Source organism: Cnephaeus nilssonii (assembly GCF_951640355.1).
Source record: "Cnephaeus nilssonii genome assembly, chromosome: 6".
Classification (NCBI taxonomy): Eukaryota; Metazoa; Chordata; class Mammalia; order Chiroptera; family Vespertilionidae; genus Cnephaeus; species Cnephaeus nilssonii.
In genome coordinates this window covers 72990328-73014297 of record NC_137077.1, presented here as the reverse complement: position 1 = coordinate 73014297, position 23970 = coordinate 72990328, and the positions used below count along the sequence as shown (strand labels likewise).

Sequence of the window (23970 nt, the reverse complement as noted above, 5' to 3'; positions counted from 1 at the left end):
AGAAAAGAATGAAATAAAAAGCTGTTGAGAGGACCATGGGCACTGCACATTGTCTGCTTTTAATCCAGAGCAGAGACGCCTTCTGGCTGTTGTTGGAACACCAGCGATGTCCTTTACATGTGTGTCAACAAATCATATGAGCAAAAAATACATGAAGAGCTCTAGCCGGCATTGGCCAGCAGACTGAAGGGTCCCGGGTTCAATTCTGGTCAAGGGCACATACCTCAGTTGCAGGCTGAATCCCTGGTCCTGGTCCTCTCACATCGATGTTTCTCTCTCTGTCTCTCCCCCTCCCTTCCACTCTCTCTAAAAATCAATGGAAAAATGTCCTTGGGAGAGGATTAACAACAAAAAATACCTGAAGAAAAAAGTCTTACATAAGGGCAAAATAGCATGAGGAGCTTAGCAAAAAAGGAATGTATATATTATTGGGTTGGTGGCCCCCTTAAAAAGGTGCCATTGGGTACACTTGAGGGGTAGGGGATGGAGAAGACAATTATTGATTGAATGGAAGAAAATATTATCAGTGTAACATATTATTTATATTTCTTTAAAAATGGATTTGAAGGTGCAGCAGAAATTTAGGTAAGCTTGTCAGGAAGAGAAAGAGCTAGATAAAAATGGCTGGAGAAGATGATTCTTGCTGAGGATAGGAAACCACTACCCAAGGGGAGAGGCCTGTGGGAGGCTCACAGAGGAATAAAGAAAGGATTAAGAGTAAAAAAAGAGTCCCCAGAGAATCTGATCCAAGGAAAGAGCAATAGAAGACAAAAATACGTAACAGGTTTTCTATAAATGAGATCCAAATTCCTGGAAAAGGATACAGGAGAGTCTGAGGCAAGCGGAGGGATTAGATCACAGAAAAAAGGCAGACAGTCAGTTATAGCTCAACAAAACTGGAAAACAGAAGTGGCTAATTTCTCTATACACAGGCATAGAGAAAGCACTGCTTGCAGCAGGACTATCTATACATATAAAAGCCTAACAACCGTTCAACTGTTTGACTGTTCGATCGGTAGCTATGATGCGCACTGACCACCAGGGGGGAGACATTCAACTCACAGGCATGGAAACATGGAACAGACTGATGACTCTCAGAGGGAAAGGGGGAGGGGAAGGATGGGAAGAGATTAACCAAAGATCTTATATGTATACTAGAGGCCTGGTGCATGGATTTGTGCACCAGTGGGGTTCCTAGTCCTGGCCTGCAGGGATCAGGCCCAATCTGTGCGCCGGCCTTCAACATCCCCTGAGGGATCCTGGATTGCAAGAGGGCGCAGAGCCTCTAGTGTAATATAAAGACAGAGTGCCAAAGTTGAGAATAAAGTAAGAATAAGGTACTCCTGAAGGATTGACTTGGGGGTTCTTGATGCTCATCAATAGGGGAGGAGTAGCACACAGAGCAGGGGAATGGATTGCTGGAGACGAAGAACCTGGGTGAGATTGTGAGTGGGAATGTGTAAGTGGGAACGAAAAGGCCACCTTTGTGAGCAAGAAGAGTTAAGACTGCAGAAATGGGAAGACCTAGTTTAAACATAACTGCCCTTTTGACAGATTGGAAAGGGTGCTCTCACTTGAAAAGATGTTTTAAAATATAAAGGGCAACCTATGAAAATGATGCCAGAGTAGAGCTTAAAGGCCATAGACTTAAAAGGGAAAATGGTAAAGGTATTCTGCATTTATACAGATAGGCAATTATACAGCAGGAACATTAGCAAATGAAAGCAAATTTATTTGGGCTTGCAAGAAATAGAACAAGAACTACTACTTGTCCACTTGTATGATCTTGATTGCACCATGTTCTATTGTGGCTTCAAATCTTGAAACATGCTGCTTCCTTTGCCTGGTATAACCTCCCTCCCTTTGTTTTTCTCCTGAACTCCTACTTATTTCTCAGCTGAGTCATTCCCTGACCATTCTCGCGAGTTTGGGGTTTCTTCCCTCTTTGTGTTTCCATGACACCTTTCCAAACTCTCAGTATCACATTTGCAATGTCATACTCTAGACGTCTGTCTTTCACTAAACAAGGCCTATATGTTAATCCACTTTGTCTAACCCCGTGTCTACCATATAGCTAAAGGCCAACATAAAGTTACAGATCAAGAGAAGAGGAAAATGGTAATTCTCAGTTTTTGTTCTATAGTAAGAAAAGGTTGGAATTAGTTGGTTAAGACTATGAGGACAAGTCATCTGCTGTGATGGGGATTGTGGTGACATGACAGAAATAAAAAGTTCTGCCTTCTGAGAGGCTCAGGGCAGAGTAAAGGAGTAAGCCCCTGGATCTTTGATAGGTCCTGCCTCTTATGCCAAAAAGCACACCTATAAGGCAGAGGTAAAAGCAAAATCTAGGGATGGGGGAGAAAAGCTATGGTATATGGTCTAGTAACACCCCCCCCCAAAAAAAAATAGAACTGTTTCTAGTACAGAGCAGATACCGTTTAAAACAGTTACTTGAAGAAAGAGTTATTTAGAAATGTCAATTGGGTTTCTTATTAAAAGCAAAAAAAAAAAAAAAAAAAAAAAGTAGGATTTGGGGGATCAAGCTTTCTGGGAGAGTAGGCATGGCAAGGACAATGTACAAAGATCATCAGGAGAATAACTAACAGGATAAAAATGTAAAAGAGACAAAGAGAAAATCACAATTTTGGAGACTGAGTAGGTATTAAAAATTATTTGAGTAACATTGGGAATTTGGCTAGTTTGATGGTTGGAGAGAAATTGAAACCATTAATATATACTGGAAAGAATAAAATGAAATCAAAGATAGGAAAGAACTTTTAAATATTAAACCTGTCCTGTGAATGAAAGGTACTCATTTTTCTTGCTAGTTTAATATCAGAAGAACCACTTTTAAGTAGTTTCCCCTACTTTCTTTGCTTCGTTTTTCTTTTAGACATAAAGTAGCTGTATTTTGTAAAGATGCAAACAAACCCTCTTTAAATTTAGATTTCAATGTTGCTGAATCTAATAAAGATGCAAAAAAAACCCTCATTACTTGATGATATAAGCTGAGGTGGAACATTTGAATTTCTGAATAGATATAAATCCCAATTATGACTATGGCCATTTTAGTCATTTCCAGGGTAATTATAACCCTCTATAGATGGAATGCTAAGATAATTGTAAGAAGTCTTTACTTGAGATAAAGAAGTACAGTCCATCTTTTGTGCCAGAAACATGATGCATCTACTTGGTCGTATCATAGTGTCACTGTGAAAAGACTATAATCAGATTGTGGGTAATAGGGACAAAATCTTTCTCTTGCACAGTCCACTGAATTAGTTTTCTGATGTAGGGGAGAATATATGGAGCAGCAAATTATAGGCATATAGATTAGCACTTTGAATTTAGATTTTCATCTTGATTATATAACTGACTTGAAGCAATATGAAGAAATTTGCTTAACTTTAGTTACCTCCTGCACAAAGTAGATCACCAACTGAAAGGTGATGAGGGAACACCTCCAACATCACCTCTGTTCATCTCAATTTCTTAGTGAAGCTGTCCCATCTGTATATTACTTTTTTTTTTTTCAGAGTTTTTGACTTTTATCTTTTCCATGGTGATCTGTTCTCATCTATTTCTGCCTAAGGTTAAGCAACTAATTAGTATATTTCTCATGTTGCCTTTAACATGTTACACATTGTGGCCAAGTTACAGAGGAAGTATGTTGGGAATTCAGTTTGCCAAGATTTCACAAATCATTCATTTCGCTGAAATAATTTAGTTTTCATTTGGCTTGCCTAGGGGAGAGTTCACTGGTGTTCATTGTTAAGAAAATCAGAACACCGCTGAATCGCACGGTGTAAAAATATAGTTTATCTGCAAATGAGTATGATGTGAATTTGCATGGAAGCCATTCTCTTCAGACAAAGAAAGCACACAGGGGTATCTTATTTGCTTCATTTTGCCTATGTTCATGTTGACAGCTGGAATGATCCTGCTGAGATGTCAGGGATTTTTTTAGTCATGTAAAGTACATGACAGATTTTTATGAGAAATAACTACTAAGAGAATTTTCTTTTTTAAAAAAGCATGTGTTATGCAATCACAACTCCAGGTGTTTTAACTAGGATGATTCCCCTCTTTATTTGTAGTGACATTCTGGCTTTCAATTTTTGAGCATCATATTTTTATGAAGGGAATTTAGTTTCTAGAAACATAAATGAGAACTGATCCATAGATTTCTGGTCAATTTCACCAGATGGCCTTTATCATTTTATTAGGATTTTGTTTTCATTTATGATTTTAGTATGTGATATTTTATCGATGGAGATCAGTGCTAAAATTATTTAGAAAGAGATGTTTGCACATGTAAAATCCTATGAAAGCATGTTTACCAATACTGTACCGTAAAGTAGTTTGCAGATCTCCATAGAAACCTACCTCAGAAAACTAGTAACCCTTGTTGTTCAATCAATTCTGCAAATGGCCCTGGCTGGCTGTTCAGTGCTTACAGCTTCAGCCTGTGCACCGAATGGTCATGGGTTTGATTCCAGGTCAAGGGCACATACCCCAGCTGCAGGTTTGATCTCCAGGGATGTGTGATTGAGGCATGTGCTGGAGGCAACCAGTCTGTGTCTCTCTCTCCCCCTCCCCCACCTCTCTCCCTTCCGCTCTGTCTAAATATCATTGGGAAAATGTCCTCAGGTGAGGATTAAACAAAATTCTGCAAATGGACAAATTAAAAGCCTCAGGTAATCCTTATTTCTATTGCTTTAAAATGCATATTCTTGACTATATATAAATTTTTTAAAAATCACACAAATTTCAGATGACCCCCTCTAAAATCTTTCAAGTAGGAGAAAGAATATGTGAAATCAGAGGGATAGCATTTTGAATTTGAAGCTGAAAAGGATAAGTACAAAATTGTTATTGAAAAAAGCCTTCACAGTCCTTGAATACTTAAAAACATTTGGCTGAAGGAGATGAATCATAGATATATATGACTACTTTTGCAAGATGCTAAGATAGAGGAATCTTGTGGGGTTAAGCTTATGGGAAAAATAAAAAAAAGTAAAGAAAATGTGTACTATTGGAAAAGATCGATCCCATTGTATACAGAGTGAATTAAAGGTAGGGAAATGAGCCAATGATGTCACTTGTAGATGATAATGGTACAGAGTTAGGGGGGATAGCTTTCTGTAGGAAGCTGTTTCTATTACAAATTAAGAATACTCTTCAATTGTGTGTGAGGGGGAAACTGAACAACTTACAGAAGTAAGTTGGGGCAATTTTTGCCAGGGGTTATTGAGAAAGTTTTCTGTGCTTACAGATAAGGTACATTAATAAAGAAAAAGGGAACAGGAGATTATGGCTGTATTCCTAAAAGATGTAAGGCTCTCAAAAATGATTATAGAGACAGTTAATGTCATGGTTAAGACCACAGTTAGACTGCTAAATTCAAATATTGGCTTATCATTTACTACTGTGTAATCTGGGAATATTCATTTTTTACTAACTTTTGCCAAAATTTTCAGTTATAATTGGCATTCAACATTATTTTGTATTAGTTTCAGGTGTACAGCATAGGGGTTAGACAATCATATACTTAAAATATCAGGGGGAACACATTGTAAAGTACCCACCCGGCACCATAATAGTTATTACAATATCGTTGACTATATTTGATCTGGGGATATTTGTGGGACTTTGTATCCTCATCAGTAAAATGGGAATGATAACAAATAAATCTAAATCAAAGGACTGTTGTGAGGATCACAAAGTTAATATATGTGAAGTGTATACAACAGAGCCTGGCACATAATAAGTGTTCAATAAATATTAGTTGTTAATAATAGGCTATCATTTATGGATCAGCTTGTATGTGTTGGGTATTTCATGTAATTTATTTGCTACATTTACAGCCATGAAGTATAGGTTATCATTATCTTCATTTTATTTATGGGCAAATTGAGGCTGAAGAAAGTCCTGTGAAGAGACTTTCTTAAGGTGTCCTGGTTATTCAAACCCAGAACACAGGTCTGTTAACTTTTTATATTGGATCATTACTCAATAGTATTTAGCACTATGTCAGTAAAATCTTCTTAGTACAGGTGCTGAACTGGAAAAAAAAAATCACACGGCAGGATTTCCCTGGTGTAAGTGTTCACAGCCAGATTCTTCATCTCTAATATTATGCATCATCTGTTAAGCAATTTGTAATTGCTTTCATGTCTTCCTGAATGCGCAGGAATCAGCAGGCTACAATTCCTGGATGACCGTCTCAAGGTCTTCCACGGGTAACTGCAGACTGTTGAGTTGAAAAGGGTTTCTCAGAGGAGCGGAAGCATAGCCAAACACAAGCTCCCGACTTTCCTTTATGTTCCTGAGGTGGCCCGAGTTAAATACATGGACTAGAAGGAGCTGTATTACATTGCTTTGAATCAGAAGGGATAATAAAATGTATTCCCCTCTCCTCTTAGGGATTCAGTGAGGTCAAATAAGGAAAAACAGAATGATAAGCTTTCTGCAAATGAGGGGATGAAGGCAAGAAAGGGGTTATTTTAAGAAGAGAATTAGAAAAATATGAAAGCAAGTCACCTTCTCTAAACACCTGATAAGTACTATATTTTCTGTTCTCATGTGGCCAGAGGTCCGTGGATACAGTGTAGAGGTTGCCTGACTGAAACATCAGTTGGGCTACATGTAGAGCTGAAGTCTAAAGTCGGAGAGACCTAGGTTGAAAACCCTGTTTGCCACTTACTAGCTAGGTGACCATGAGCAGGTTGTTTCATCTCCCTAAGCCTCAGTCCCCATTGTACAAAATGGGAATAATGATAGTACTGATTTCAACTAGTTGTGAGAATTAAATGAAGGGAGCTATATAAAATGCTTAAAACACTGCCTATGGTAAGTGCACAGTGCATGCCAGTTATTTTATTATTCTAAGTATAGTAGTATTTCCATCTGTAAGCAATTAAGAATAGTTCTTTTACAAAATAGTATTTTATCCAGCTCTGTGTGGTGCCAGGTGTAGTGCCTGGTACATAGTAAACAATCATATTTTTGCTGTGTTAATCAATGGAAGGATAATGCCATGTGAATGGTTATATAGTCACATTACTCTAAGTTAGTATTCTTACTATTTTGTTCTTGGACACACAGAAGAGCGCATAGACAGCCAGGAGTGTGGTAAGATGTGTATCTAACTACACATGAGCCTGTCCTAGATTCTCCTTCTGCAGGGAGACTCAGGGTATCCTCACACAGTGGGCCTCTTGGAGGTGAGGTCCACTGAATCCTACTCTTGCATAAACATAGTTTGGATTTTGTCCCCCTACTCAACTCCTAAGTGGCTTTGAGCCTCAGTAAGGGTTGTGGTGGTTTACTATACCTGGCTGCTAACTGGGATGAGCTGAAATGGAAATCAGGAAGTTCATGAAGAAATCTGAAAATATACCAGCTTAAATTGTAAGAATGAAGGCTATTTTCTGCTCTTCAGGACATTTTTTTCCTTTGAAGATTTTTTAAACGTATATAACTTTTGTATTTATTTATGAACAATTTAAGAAAATACTAGACTAGAAAAATGATAATGGAATAAAAAAATCAAGCCACGCTAGTTGATTGTGGGTAGGCACTATTTAGGAGAACATTAAGTACTACATATAAAGCATTTAAATTAAGTTTTGAGGAAAAAAGAGAGTATAACTATGATCTTAGATGAACATAAACTCTGTTTTAATCAACATGTTCAAAATAGAACCTACTCTTTTTTTCTTAAAATTAATGCATCTTTCTGTAATTTCATTTATTGCCCTGTATGCTCACTTCTCAGTCAACCAAGCTAGATTTGGAATAATTTCCAATGGTTCTCTGCCCCTCACCCCTCTATCTAATTGATAGCAAAGTTCTGTAAATCTATTTCCTAAAATCTTTTCCAAATTTGAGTTCTTACTTTCACTGCCATTTAGTTGTATAGACTCTGGAACACCCTTGGAAATGGAGTCAAGACGCTGCAATTCATCGTTGTTGTACTGTGGAAGTATCAGCTTTCCAAACCACACAACTGTGGCTGCCACGGGCAGCTATAGTATCCTTCTGCTTCCACCAATGTATAGTATAATATAATAGTTCCATCCTATATAATAAAGAGGTAATATGCAAATTGACCATCACGCCCTCGCACAAGATGGCCACCCCCATGTGGTCACAAAATGGCTGCCCCCATGTGGACACAAGATAGCTGCCCCATGTTGTCACAAGATGGCCGCCCCCATGTCATCACAAGATGACCGCCACAAGATGGCCAGCAGGGGAGGGCAGTTGTGGGCAATCAGGCCAGCAAGGGTGGGCAGTTGGGGGTGACCAGGCCAGCAGGGGAGGGCAGTTAGGGATGACCGGGCCAGCAGGAGAGGGCAGTTGGGGGTGACCGGGCTGGCAGGGGATGGCAGTTAGGCATCAATAAGTCAGGCAGGGGAGCAGTTAGGGGGCTATCAGGCTGGCAGGCAGGCAGGCGAGCTGTTCCTTTGTAATAAAGCAATCCCGGATTGTGAGAGGGATCCCAGATTGGAGGGGGTGCAGGCTGGGCTGAGGGACACCCCCCCAGTGCACGAATTTCGTGCACCAGGCCTCTAGTATAATATAAGCTAGTCTAGAGGTCCTAGGTATAAGAACTCTAAATAGGGAAACCTTTCCTTTTCATCAAATCATAAGTTGATTGCTGGTTGCAACAGTTGAAATATTAGAGCTCCAATGGAAAAAGACAAGATATTATGCCAGCTACTTTGGTGGTGGCTGGTATATCTTAAGATACTTTCCTTCTAGGTCCAATGTATCTTTTAATTGTATACAGACAACACATTTATCTTTGCCATCAGTAGCGTGTGTGTGTGGGATTCTGAAATGGTTTCTCAAAAAAACACACAACCATTAGGACTTTAAAATGCCACTTGATGGTTATCCACTTAAAAGCTATTACCAATCAGCTGCCTCTTGCAGGCAGAGAAAGAAAATCTGTAGGTTGAAGACACTTGAAATCAGAGATTAGCTCTTTCATTTCCAAACAGGGAGACAGGATGTCAAACATCTCCACTTTCTCTAAAGACAGAATCCCTCTTCAGGATTTCTTTAAAGGGCAAAATGAACCCAAACAGCCCCCTCCATATGCTTCCTGCACCCATCTTCCTGCGCCCCCCAAACGCTTGCCTTGCTCCAGTGAGTGCGTCTAATTTGTCTTTGCCATTTGGCTCTTTCTCAGCTCCTGCCTCATCGTATTTTGAAATGTCATTCACGTTTATGCAGGCCAGTGCACAAAACAAAATTAATTTAACTCACAATGGCATGTTAATATTATTACTTTTGACACTCCAGAAAACTTATTAACCATAGCTTGTCACAGGCCTCACCGACTGAACAGCCCAATGGGGCATGCGGAGGTAAAGTAGTATGATCTCAAGGTGTTTTGGGCTGCCAGACATTGTCAAAAGTCAAAGCCGAGTTTTTCAATAATTATGCTAAAATGAACTGTCTGTGACTGGCAAGAAAATCTCTGTCCCATGTTGTTGGACTACCCTATGAGAAAATATTTTATGGCATTTTATGATCGAAGCGTTGTTTTCTTCTCTATGAATAAATATGGCCTATGTATTTTAAAGAGGTAGTAGGAAATTTCAGTAATATAATTAATTAGTTATTGTGTGTAGAAGAATGAAAAATAAAAAAAAAAGGAAGCTAGTATTCATTGCATGTTGACTAGTTCCGGATGTTTGCAGGTACTGCACTGTGTAATAATAGTATGTGATGAGGCTGTTTATTTAATTGAGGTGTAATTCACACTGTGAGGAGGCTTGGTATTCTCCATCTTTTGCATAAGGAAATGAAAGCAGTGAGAGGTCAGCCAACTTCTCCACGTTGGCACAGTTCGTGAATGGCAGAGGCCCTTTGAGCCAGGCCTACCTGACTCCAAAGACCCTCTTGTTCCCCGAGTCCTCTCTGCGGCCTCACTAAGGCAGTGTGAAAGGAGGACACTGCAGGCCTCATATGAAGAGGCAACCCTTTCTCTGCTTTCGGGAACCTGGAAATTCCATGAAAAGGATTTGGAATACTTTTCTTTAATTACGCAACGCTGGCATTTACAAATAGACCTGAACTTGGCACTGAGAAGGCAACAGCAAGCTCCTAAGTAAGTTCTATTTTTTTTGGCATGAAATTAGGTGCACAACAGTCCTTATTTTTCTTGTTCAATACCCGATGGTTTGTTTTTCCCTATCTTCCAACGGAGAGGTTATATGCTTTTTTATTTTCATCCATAACACAGCGTTTCCCACCAAGTAGGTGTGCTCTGTCACACGCTGACACTGGGATTTAGAAAGCGACACAGGAAATACTGTGCCGTCTCGGTCCCTGAGCTTCTGCTAAGCCAGCCGTGAAGTTGTCTCCTTGGCTGTCCGAACAGGCCAAAGGTCCTGTACAAATGAATGCATGGCCTGGTCTCCCTGAGGCCTTGTGATCCCCCTGGGAAGAAGCTCACTTAAGTGGGATTCAGATATTACAGCAGAACATCCAAAGGTTACTGGGTTTTATTTCAGTGGAGCAAAGCTGCCAACGAATTTCCTGTGGTGGCCAGAAAAAGGGAACCGAAATTTGATGGCTACTTAGAACTCAGTTGGCATTAAAATTGTGTTTTAAAATCCATGCTTCAAGGAAATATTTGGATCAATATGACTGTGTGATGGTATCTCAAAGGCATTGAAAACCTTTTAACAATATATTTTCTGCTTCATGAATCCAAGATATGTCTTTATCTTTTTCTATTGCCCTATCTATAATAATAAAAGCATAATATGCTAATTAGACCAGACAGCTGAATGACCTTCCAGATGTCCTTCTGGACGAAGCCAGAGCTGCAAGGTCCGAGCCCCTTGCACAGATTTCATGCATCGGGCCTCTAGTTCATTTATAAGGGATGAAAAGATTCATCACAAAAACTTCTCTTTGCCAGGCAAGGTTTTATTTCAGCCAGGCAGCTTTTCTTAGCCTCCAGATTTCACACTTTCCCAGTGATGTAAGACATGGGAAGCTGCACACCTCAAACCCTACAGAAGCCCTGCAGGGTTGCTCTAGGTATTATTTTGGAATATTGATCTATTTTGACCTCCCATTTTCTAATTTCTTTTTTTAAAAAATATGTTTTTATTGATTTTAGAAAGAATGAGGAAGGGAGAGGGAAAGAGAGAGAGAAAAATAAATTGGCTGCCTCCTGCACACCCCCTACTAAGGTTTGAGCCCACAACCCAGGCATCTGCCCTGACTGGGAATCAAACCAGCAGCCTCTTGGTGCATGGGATGAAGCTCAACCAACTGAGCCACATTGGCCTGGGTCCTATTTTCCCATTTCTTAAAGAAAAACACCAAATAATTTTCTGGAATAATATATAGGAAAATTTCTAGGGAAAACTATTCTGGGAAAGGAAAAAAAGCTCATCAGCTGAATAGAAGTTAAAATGGAAACACCCTAAATATGTGTGTATTGTAGCTGATGGAGATCGTAGTAGCAGAGAAGGAGTGAGGAAGGGATCATGTGGGTTTACCCACATTTTCTTATAACTCATGGGAGAAAACCTATTCTGAAACCAGAAAATACTGGACTAAATTTTGAAAAAAGTGGTCATTTGTTATGTCAAATGTGTATTCTTGTGTATTTATATTTACATATATGTTTAAAATGGGACCAAGAATATCATCTTAGCAAAATAAGACAATATTCTAATTTTCATAGATACCCAAGTTATCTTTATGCATATGCAGATATTTAAAAACCTACAACAGCTGGTGCAGCTCAGTGGTTGAGTGTTAACTTATGAACCAGGAGGTCACTGTTCAATTCCAGGTCGGGGCACATGCCTGGGTTGTAGGCTCGATCTCCAGTAAGAGGGTGTGCAGGAGACAGTCAATGATTCTATCTCATCATTAATGTTTCCATCTCTCTCTCCCTTCCTCTTTGAAATCAATAAAAATATATATTTAAGAAAAAATAACAAAAAACCTACAACAAAACATGTGTATATATAAAATATTGTGTTTTGCTTTCTTCTACAGAACATACTAATATACATTTGCCATGTAACTATGTCTAATGGCTGTCTAATATTCCCCTAAGTGGTAATATAAGTAAACATTTTCTTATTATTGAACATGGAGTCCATTTTAATGTGTGAAAACATTTTAGAGCAATCTGGCATCCTTGATTATGAAATCCTGTGTAGTTTAGATACGCAGTCCAGAGGCTCGGCTTGTTAGTGCTTCTGTTTGCAAGAACTCTTCACAATGTGAAATTTCACATCTCTAGATAGAATGCTTTTGCTGTGAGTGACCCTCATTTAAAAAAAAAAATCTTGCTTTTAAATCTGGTATCCTTTTTACAAGGTACCTGGTCAGAAAGTGAACTTGGTATGACTACCCTTTTATTGCATTTATCTAACTCCCCACTGGAGTTTGCTGCCTGGGGGCACTTGCTCAAGAAAGTTAGCCAGGGGCTGATATATGGAATCCCCCTTAGCTAAATCAACTCCTCACATCTATCACTGTAGTCCAGAGCTTCAGGAATCAGTTTCTGCTATTTTTCACTGTCAAAAATTGATTACTTTGAAAGAGACTAAAAAAAAACAAAGTGCTGATATCGTTGTTTGTCAAAGTAATTGTTGAGGGTATATCCTACTGTGATAGGTCCTATGAAAATGCAGGGAGAGATTAGGAGTTAAAAAAATGAGAAAGTACATGTAAGCCTTGATTTAGATTGATGCTACAGCTCCTTTTCTTTCCTGGCTTTGCTTTTTAAACACCTTTGATGAATCACAGGGCTGCTAGATCCCATGAGAGATCACCTTGTCTATTCCCTTACCTTGAAGCAGGACTACAAATTCATGCCCCAGTTCTTATTTTTAAAAACCCTCCAGAGGAGTAGGCTCTTTTAGATTTCTGTTTCAACATTTAATACTGACAGGAAGGTTATCTTTGGTTTCTATGCCTGATTTAAACACCTTTCTGTTTGTTTGGACCTCAGTGGCTTCTGAAGGTCATTCTAAGCTGACTCAAATGGATATTTTGCCCCCAATTAATGAAATTCATTACTCAGTTTTCTCATTCAGAGAAAGAGATTCTGGTTTTTCTGTCATGAGAACCCAAATCAGATGGGCAATTACCATAGATGCCACAGCCCTGAGACTTGAGGGAAGAGAGAAGGTGGTCTAGAAGCCAAGGGCCTCTGGAGAATGTGAGTGTCATGCAAATTTGAGGCAATGTTAATAATAATCACTGTTTGATCATAAAAACAGATCATGTAAAAAACTCATCACTTGGTTAATGATCTACATTTTGGGGGCTAAATATAAATGGATGAAACAAAATAAAATGGAACATGAAACGAGAATCTAAACAGATTGAGCCTTTTAAGGAAGAAAGTGATCTTTGTTATCTCTATGTACAAAAGCCTAAGTGACTGAACGACCAAACGACCAGTGAACCGGTGCTATGACACGCACTGACCACCAGGGGACAGACGCTCAATGCACAGGATCGGGCTCCCTCCTGTCTGGATTGGGCCTGTGAGGATTGGACCAAAACTGGCTATCCAACATCCCCTGAGGAATCCCAGATTGCAAGAGGGCGCAGGCTAGGATGAAGGACTTCACTGGTGCCCGAATCTGTGCAACAGGCCTCTAGTTAATAAAATAAGGCATAGAAGATGATGTTTCCAGGTGGGGATATATTAGTTCTTAAATTTCACAGTCTCAGAATATGTTTGAATAACTGCTGTCTTAAATTCTTTGGGAGATTTTAGCTTACCATTTACAAATCTTTGTTTAGGTGTGCCAGAACTTGCATTGAGGAAATGGATCTTTTCCATCCTCAGTTCTGAAGACAAATGCATGTGATTTTATCTGGAAAGGAGGCATCCTGAAGCATTTTCTTAGAGAACATATGCAGGGCTGATATACTGAGCATAGGAGGGGCAGTGGGAGATGGCTGGTCGCCACATCAGAGCCAGGAGAAAAACAGTCCACTACACTCTCCCTGGTATGCTCCCCGCCTCTGCTTCCTACCTTCCATCCTGGCACTCAAATTAATGGCCGGACAAGTGGCTCTGTGCTCCACTTAGAGGAGATCACACAGTGTCTCAAGCATTATCCTCCCGTAGAAATTACACATGATGAGTTGGTTTTTGCTCCCAGTTACTTAAGTTCTAGCCCAGGACACTGACTTTATCATGTGCTGGACAGGAGTATCTGAAAGAAGGTTTGATCTTTGCTGTTGTGTACTGGATTTTTCCATGAAACCACCCCTCTGGTGACTTGTACACATCCTGGTAAATACTTATCTCAGCCTCAAACCAGACGTCCCCAAACAGCAGCGCTGGCCTAAATCACTCTTAATTAAGATTCAGCTATGTCGTCCACCATTTTTCTGTTTTTAGACTCAGCACTGTTGTATGCAGAGTAACAATCACTGGGATAAACAATTTTCCTTTCCTCCACCACACCAACAGAGGAAGAACCAGAATCAGACAGCATGCATGCCATTTAAATAGACATCTTCCTGATCCTGATTGCTTCTTCAGAACAAACCCCAATCCATTTGTTAAAAGGCCGTCATAGTCATATGCTACATTTCTTTCATAAGTAAATTGCTCGGATCTCCTATATGTTTCTTAAACAATTTCTAGCTCCTAAAGTTAGGAATTTGATGTCAAGTCCCTACTGTAAAGAAATTTAAAGATTAAATAAATAGCCTAGCCAGTGTGGCTCAATGGTTGAGCTTTGACCTATGAACCAGCCAGTCAAGGTTCAATTCCCAGTCAAAGCACATGCCTGCGTTGTGGGCTCAATCCCCAGTGAGGGGTGTGGAGGAGGTAGCTGACCAATGATTCTCTCTCATTGATGTTTCTATCTCTCTCCCTCTTCCTTTCTTTCTGAAATCAATAAAAATATATTTTAAAAAAAGATTAAATAAATAATTAACATGGGCTTCAGAATGAAGTAAACTTTGGATTTATGTGTCTGGTCATTACTTCCTAGTTATGTGATCTTAGACAAGTTTCTTAGCTTCTATGCATCTCATTTTCCTCATTTGCAAATTTGGCTTAGTAACATGTATAAATCAGCTTGTGAGATTTTATTCAGCTAGTGTATTTAATTGTTTCAGATTTAAATTAAATTTATAAATTGTTTTTCCTACCAAAGTTATTGACCAACAACTAGAATTACAAAATTAGGACATTTTAAAAGAGGAAACATAACCAGCAGGTGGAAGAAATTGGCTCTGTGGGGGTCCTGGTGAGAATAAAGGACTCTAGGCATCACCTGGTGGAGATACTGCCAATGCAGCAAACTCGGTCTAGACCCACTCATCCAAGGCTTTGAAAGTTGTGATTGAAAATTACAATAGCTGCTCATTCAATAAAGGCTGGTGAGCCTGCTAAAATTCAGACCTGATATAAAAGGTGTTGAAAAATTTGGCAAGTTGTATGTGGTATTGGTTGAAATAATTCATATAAAGATGAAATAAAAATCGCCAGGCAGGAATGCTGTAACTTATTCAAAATATTAAGTATTTGTATTTGAAGAAAGAATAAGCTGAGGATGAGACAATAGGCATTTGTTATCCCCTGGTTTTATAAGATGTAGCTCATGCTTTTTCTCTCCTTTTTCTCATAAGAGATAGAGTTTTGGGATGGAAGTTTAGGAAGAAGGTCATTTGTCACATTTCCAGGTGTAGTGCTTTATAAGGGAACCATCCATTTTTGGCAGATTTATTGTTCTTTAAAAATTATTTCAGTAATGACAAAAACTGGACAATTCTGCAGAGCTCAGTATCTTACCTTCCCTGTAAGGTGCTAGCAAGGAGCTTCTATTGTTTTATGAAGCATATGCTTAGAAAACTAAGCATACAAATATATTTTTTTGCAAAGAAATTTCTCTTATGTGTAAATATACCTAATTAAACACTGCCTGGAGAGCATTAAAATGTTTGATAGATCTTTGGTGTTTCAGATATAATAAGAAGGTAGGATGTCTTACATCCTGTTCATCATCATTCCTGATATAAGGACAGGTGATGGGAGAAATGGAAGCAATTATTTCCTCCTTCTAGGAACTTACAATATAATGAAGGGAACAAACCAGAGGATGGGGAATAGAGAGAACTGGAAACAGAAACATGTGAACCCTGTTTGGGAATTTTCACAGATGTATCTATGTCACAGACTCACCTAGAAAGCTTGGGAGCAGCTAAGAGACTTGGGAGTAGGGGAGATATCAAATCAAGGTAGGTTTTTGACACCCACCCCCCTTACCGGCTCCTGTGTGCAGTGTGGTGTGGACTTGGAGTTGGAAGAATTGGGAGTAGGAGAAACAAACTATAGGGTGTGTCCAAGACTAAAATACCATTCCTAGCATAACCCTGTAAGCTTTTTTTCAGAGGAATCCAGAGTGGTGTGTGTGTCTTTGGAGTCAGATCAAAGTGGGAGTTTCAGCCCTCCCACTAGTTGTGTGGCCTCATGTTATGTCCATCTTCTCTGAGTTTCAGTTTCTTTGTCTATAAATATGGAATAAAAATGGTACCTGCCCTGTAGTGTTATTGTGAGGAGTACACGGGCTACCACACTTAGCACAGTGCCTGGCTCATACAAATACTCCATAGACACGAGTTAAAACAGGTTAAAGGCAAGTTTGTGCTCTACTTAATTTTTCCAGTTGACAGAGCTTTGAAAATTGTCTACCCAAAAGAAACAAAAGTGGCATTTTTTTTCTAAAAGTAGCCTTTGTCATTTTCAAACATGGCCCCAACATGAGCAAAGCATCAATACGGCAGTGCTTGGAAAGTCAATGCCCCCAAAAGAAGCATCCATCCTTCCTCAGATTCTAAGTTAAACATTGATGTTGATTTTGTATCAGGCAAGCATTTCCAATGCTGTCTGCATTCCCTCCTTGTGACCGAGGCTGTCCAAAAATACATTCTAAAATAAATAAATAAAAAAATCTCCAGGCTCTTGACCTGTTTTAATATTCTAATCTCACTCAGTCTTTATTGTTTGACAGTGAGATACAATTAAGAACAACCAATTCCTGACACCGTGCTGGTTCCTGTAAGGCATTTTCCCCAACCCATCTCTTCAAAGCAGAAAGCGACAGTTTAGGGAGGGGGCTTTTCAGAATACTGATTTGTTCCTGTAGAAATAACATCTTGAAGCAAAGAGCAGTTAGTTAACTTTGGTAAACAACCTCTCACCACATTCTGGAGCGTTTTGCAGCTTAGAGAATAAGACTTGACTAGAAGTATTTAAAAAATAATATGTTCCCCTTCTTACAGAATTGTCCCTGGGGCCTTCCACTTCACTCACCAGTGTGCATCTCTACACTCTAGTGTTTTCCGAAGTCCACGAATTGTTGTTGCATATAAATTAATGACGTTCCACATGAAAAGAAAAATACTGAGTCAGAAGTACTTTCAGAAAGGCTGTTGGAAGCAGGGGCTCATTCTGAGATGAAACCCGTCATCTTTCACATCGCCCTCTAAGCACGGAAAGGTGTGCATGGATGGGTTGGCCCCGGCTGGATTTGCTGGCTCTGGCTTTCCTACTGCCCACTGCTCTCCTGTGTTTTCCAAGCCCGTAGCCTGCCAGCTGCTGGAGCCCAGGGGACACCCCAGGGAGCACCCTGACACACATCCCGGGCTCAGAATCTTGGCTAGGGTCCATTTCAGGGAGAAATAATTGCATGTTATTAGCAACGTGGGGGACATTTAATGTACAGCCAAACAGTAAGCTAAATGGTTTATTTGTTCCCTGAGTTCCCCTTTTGGACAGATGAAGAAAAAAGGAGATAGAGCGAGCAGGGGAATTGCAAGTGTCGAAGTTGTTTTGTGTGAAGCAGATTGACAGAGGATTTTCCCATGAGCTTCCCCAAAAGCTTAGGAGCTATCCCACTTGGCCTTCAGGCACTTGAAACCTGGGCAGGGTGGACGGGAGTGGGTGGAAGACACATACCAAGACCACCACTGGCCCTACAGTGAGAGGAAAATCACTCTGGAGACAATTAAATGGTAAAACAGTGGATTTCCTTCTAAACTCCTGGCCTCACCTACAAAATAAGAATTCCTTTGGCATCAGACAAAGCTATGTTTCAAATACAACATTTTACATTATAAAATTTTGCTACTATTACTGACCATTTCCCATGTGTGAGTCGCAATCTTTCATTTTATACACTTTACAGTGCTAATTTCACAGATATTTAATATATGTTTAATGAATAAATGGAAATTTATATTCCATTTAATCGTGTGGTATTTTTTTTTTTTAATGGAAAGCAAAATGCCTCTGCCTTCATTAAATTCCTCAGCACTCATGAGTGAATAATAACATGTTTGTGATAATGAGTACCTTTGAATTTTAGGGCTTTGTATCCTGGGCAGAAATTCATGCCGAGTACTTATTAAATATTATTAAGAAACAAAACTGCCATAGCTAGTATTGCTTTTTTTTGCTATGTTGCATATATTTGCAATGTGTTATAATATTTGAAAGGGAAAATATATATGTAGATCTTAACTAGTTTCAAGTTGTCAAAACTAACTGACCAAATGCTGATTCCCACTCCAACAAAAAAAGAAGAAACTAAGAAAAACTAATTTGCATCAGTTGTGTATGTGTATGTGCATGTGTATGTGTATGTGTATGTGTATATGTGTGTGACTGAAGAGACTGAGAAAGACTGTTTAAAGAATATGGTATGATGAAATAGTGTGAGCTGCAGACCTGTATTTGAATTTTAGCTCTGGTGTTGGTGGTATGAACTTAGACAAATTTCGTAGACTTTCCTGGGCTTCAGGTCTGTTTCCCCCTCATTCTGTAAACCAGGTTTAATCATCCAGTTTTAAAGAATGCCATAAGAATGAGTTATGTTGGCACACAGTAGACTCTGAGTAAATGGTCTCTCTTATCTGTGTGAATAGCCTAGGCAGGGAAGATAAGGTAAACTTTAATGAAAATGAATTTTGCAAACTAGGAAGCAGGGCTGGAAACATGGGACTTCGGAGGGTTGAGGTTGCGAAGGGAACAGGCTTAGGTCTGACAGTGGGGGAGCAATGGAATGTTCTCAAAGGGCATTTGGAACATGCCCAGGATCTCTCCTCTCAACTAATGCTCTAAATTAGAGTCTAAATTTATATTATTTTTAGAAAATTCACAATAAAAATAACATAATTGCAAATTTTCATTTAGAAACTCAGTGAAGAATTTGGTTTCATCCATTTGTGCCTAAAAAGTCTTTTTTAAACTAGAAAAGCAATCAAATTGCAGTCCTGTACTCTAGAGGAATATTTTAAGTTATTTGCTTTTTCTGATGATATTAGAAACCACATCATGAAGCAGACAATACTTATTATGCATAACAATCATTATAATTGATCACTGAAATTCTGACCAAACACTCAGACTCAAGTAAACTAGAGTTATAGTCAAAGACATATAAAAAAAAATTAAATGCAACTTCTGTTATAGTTAAAAGGAAAACTATGTTCCAGTTCCATAAAATGGACACATAGATACTAAATACACTAAAATATGTCATGATCTTAATATATTTTAAAATAATTCAGTACTATTATATCTACTATAGTATACTAGTAAATCTGACTAGGTATGATAAACTTAATTTTTGTTTAAGTTCTTTGAAATTTCCTTTTGTAAATTGCTTTTCATTTCCTTCTGGGGACATTTCCATGATGCAAGCAGAAACTTACATCATAGCTTTAACTAAATCTTAACTTAAGATTTAGCTCAACCCCATGCTCTCTATGCATCATGGAAATAGTATGCAAGATACTGAGTAAGCCCTTACAATAAAAAATGAGAGAAAAATTATCATTTTTGTGACTGTCAACAAAACAGTAACAATGATTTTGCTAAGCATCTATTATTAACATGAACTGTAAAAGGAAATTTTTGAAACATCTCACACAGGATAATAATCATCTCTCCCCAATTATTCATTCAAAAATATTTTTGCATGCCTATTGTGTGCTTTCCCTCTGTGATAAACTTGGTTTTGCAGTGAGAAGCAATAGACATGGGTCCCTGCTGGTATGGAATCTTCCTGGAATGCTATGGATCAAAATCAGAGTCTTTGTTGCATTTCTCTAATGTGATAGATTGTGAATGACAAGGCAGGTTCTTACTGGCATCCATGTTTTTCCTTCCAGCAGTTAACTGAAAGGATTTCCATTCAGGGCATTGATTTGTTGTATACAGATTATTGGCAGGCATGAGTCACCGACTGACTACTAAGTGTTCTTAGAAATAGCATCAGTTCTTTCATGATCCTTGACAAAAATGATGCTATAAGAAATAATGAGTTTAACTCATTCTAAAGAAGTATCAAGTAACTGACCATTGGAATCTAAAAAACTTTTGCCATTTGATTGAATATGTATTCTTTGCTTTTCTGTGAAGTAAATGTTTTCCCAATTAAGCTTCAAAATGTGAATTTTTCTTACAAAATTGATTTTCTATTAAGGTACTAAAGTAGCTTCTCTTCCCTTCTGCTTAGATACTAATTAAATTATGTTGCAACTTGTTTTTATTCAGCAATCAATTTTTTTTCCATTTTCACTGGATTACAGAATCTCATTTAAAAATCAGTCTTTAATGAATTTTACACAAAGCAGAAGTGATAGACATATTCTCTCATGGAGACAAAACACGACTGGTCAAGTTATGAGAAACACTTACTCAGAAAAGTCAAAAAGTATATATATAAAAAGGACTCAAGTTGTATTCTGGTGGTAGTATCTATTCCTTATGCTTTCTTTTTTCCTTTTTCTTTTGAAATAAGTATTACTGGAAGGCATGGGGATATAAAAGAACAAAATACTAAAATAGGAACAAAATACCAATATAAAAGTACTAAGATAGGAACAAAATACTAAAATAAAAATGCCAAGATAAGTAGCACTGGTGATTGAAACAATATACTAAATGCTTTGAAGAGGTTCTTAACTCTGGGATGCAGGACTGAGACAATTTCTAAAATGATTTACAAATAAAATTTACACATAAACAAAATGGAGTCATGGCTATTGATTGCAACATTTCAAGTATTTAAGTGAACATAGTAAAGGAATGGATTATTCTAAAAGCCTGAAGGTTGGTTTCAGGTTTCACTTGCGGGTGGAGCAATGGAAGAACTGAATATGCTGATTATAAAGAATGATTTTTGAGGCCCTATAATGAGAAGGGGAAAATGAAGACAACATAAATGTTTCTCAAAACTCAGAGGACATACATTTATGTCTAAAAGAAACACACAAAAGAAATATATAGTTGTCTGAAAGGTCAAATTCCGTTTTCATCTGTTGGGAGGTGAGAAGGTGGAAGGAGAGAAAGTGGTCAATCAAGCAACCTAAAAATGGCAAGTGAACCTAAGCCAGCCAGGTGGCTCTGAGTATGTTATATAGAGACATGTTGTTAAGTCAGAATGGAAAGCTCACCATAGATGTTTTCACCAGGGGCTAGAATCTAACAGTGGGAACAGCGTGCTTGTTAGAGCTCTTCCTGGCAGTTTCTCTCTTCAACACTCCCTGTATTTATATACGTATGTATGTAGCTATGTATTTATTTACTTATTTAGTTATATTTTCCTTTATTTTATTTTTTTTCTAACACCATGTATTCCCCCTATACCATCTTCCATCTGTTTTAAACATGTGCTTAGTAACTTTGAGATAAGGCTCCTTCCCATTTTTTTCTAAGTTATTTGCACATTTAAATGATCATTAAAATTACACACAATTCTTTCACTTATATAATCGCTTCCTCATCTTATGACTTTTATGTTTTTCAACTTCCTGGCAACATTCTATCAAAAACACTGGGTTGGAACTCAGTGCATTGGGTTAACCCATTTAAATCCAAGTCTCTACCCGAATAGGCTACCATGGTTAGTGGCTCTTTCTAGATTCCAAAACTGTTTCTTGAATTATTTTTTCTCATTGTTTTAAATATCTTTGACTCCTTACGACAAAAATATTCTTTTGCACTGTTAGATGGAAACAAACTAAAGTCATGATCAGAATTGCTCATGTAAAATGGAAAAATGTATCTTTAAAATCATGAGAACTAAAGTCCACCTAAGACTTCAATTTATTCATGCAACTAGGATTTTTGGCAGTTAATGGGAGTATGAAAAGATAGAGCACATATCAGTGAGAATAAGTAATTCTTCAGATATAAAATGTAATTGGAATCTGACTTCATTTAGTATGAGAACGTTTATACCTGATTCTAGTCATCCAATGATACTTTGTAAACTAGACGTCTATTTCATGAGATTCTCCAAATCATGATAAAAGGAAATAGTCACTCAACTGAAAACCAAAAATTACTATTCCTGAGTAGATAGTAAAGAGGAAAAACTCCAGAGTTTAAAAATGTGATTGTAGAATTATTTCCCATTAAAAACTTACAGAGACATTCAATAAGTACAAAAGTGGTAAGAAAAAGAATAAAGCAGATATTGATAGATTAGATATAGATATAGATATAGATATAGATATAGATATAGATATAGATATAGATATAGATATAGTTATAGATATAGATATAGATATAGATATATAGCAGGAAAATGGAGGAGTGAGTAGGGCAATGTAAAACAAGTGAAAGAGAACAATAACTTTGTTTATTGAGCACTTATTACATACTGGAACTTGATACTCCAGCCCACTTAATCTGTAAAATAAAGGTAGATAATGTTCGGCCCCCTTCTAGATTAAAAAACTGAATTTAGAGAGCTTAAGTGATTACCACCCAGTGTCTCTGAGGTGGTAAATGGATTGGTCAGTATTGAAAGCCAGGAGTTGTTTATTACACAGGACTTTATTCAGAAACCAGTCTAGCTGGCAATAAGTAAGGCAAAGATTGGAATGAGAGAGAAAAAGGAGACAATACTAAACTCCACAAAATAGAAGTTGTATTGACCCTTTTCACTTTTTTTTTTCACCTACTACAGCTCCAGTAAGACAGCAGGCATAATAGATATTCACATAATGAATATTTTTTAATAAATTTGGTGACAAGAGTCTTAGGGGAGAAAGAGAAAGAAGTGTAGAAAGAGAAAGAGGGCAGCTAAAGGCGTGAGAATGTGATGCCTTTGGCGCAGTCAGCCTGTCCTGGATTCTTGAGTCCAACCAAATCTGTCAGCTTAGTGTCAAGCCTCAAACTCGGCCAATATTCAAAGAATTTTTGAAAGAGAAAAAATTATTTGGTGGCATGCATCCCTTTCACTCAAGGAATATACCAACTTTTCAGAAATCCAGTGGGGTTTGATGTTGGAATTCCAGGCCACTTGGTAGTTACTAGATGGAGGCCAGTAGTGTGAGCCATGCAGTCTGGCCAGGTGGGCATTGTGAAACACAAGTAGATTATATTCCGATATTTAACCAACAAACCAACCAAAAACCAGTCAATAACCAATTAGTTAATAAATATTTGTTGTGGTCCCACTTTGCTAACCCCACAAACTAAGCAATTTATACAGAATCAAACATTTCAATAAAATATAAAAATTCAATGAAATAGCTCACGTTTCTGTTTTCATACAGATGTTCGATTTAAAATTGATGTTTTACTCATAGGGAAGAGCTACTTATAAAAGTCATAAAATTTAAAAACTCTGTATTACCCTTGGGTTGCTCTTGAAAGTTCACAGTAGGGCTAAATCTATGTCAGTATCCCAGAATCTAATTTTGACTAACTTATTTGGTTATATTATATATATTTCCTTCCAAAAAGAAAGCAGAGCTTAACTCCAATAATTTTGACTCCTTTTGTACAGCCAAATAACTTTAGAGCACTATTAAAATTCAGTTTCTGTATAGCAATCACAAGTCTGTTCTAAAACCTCACGTCACTGTATTGACCACAGAAAACCTCAAGCTGAGAGGATTCCCAGGTGAGGGGCTTGGCTGAGA

General features: G+C 38.1%; 1 protein-coding gene across 1 annotated transcript in view; it reads right to left on the bottom strand.

The window, feature by feature from the left end:
- The window catches only part of SYT1 (synaptotagmin 1), a 356025-nt gene that overhangs the window by 100724 nt on the left and 231331 nt on the right, over positions 1-23970 (bottom strand). The window lies entirely within an intron of this gene.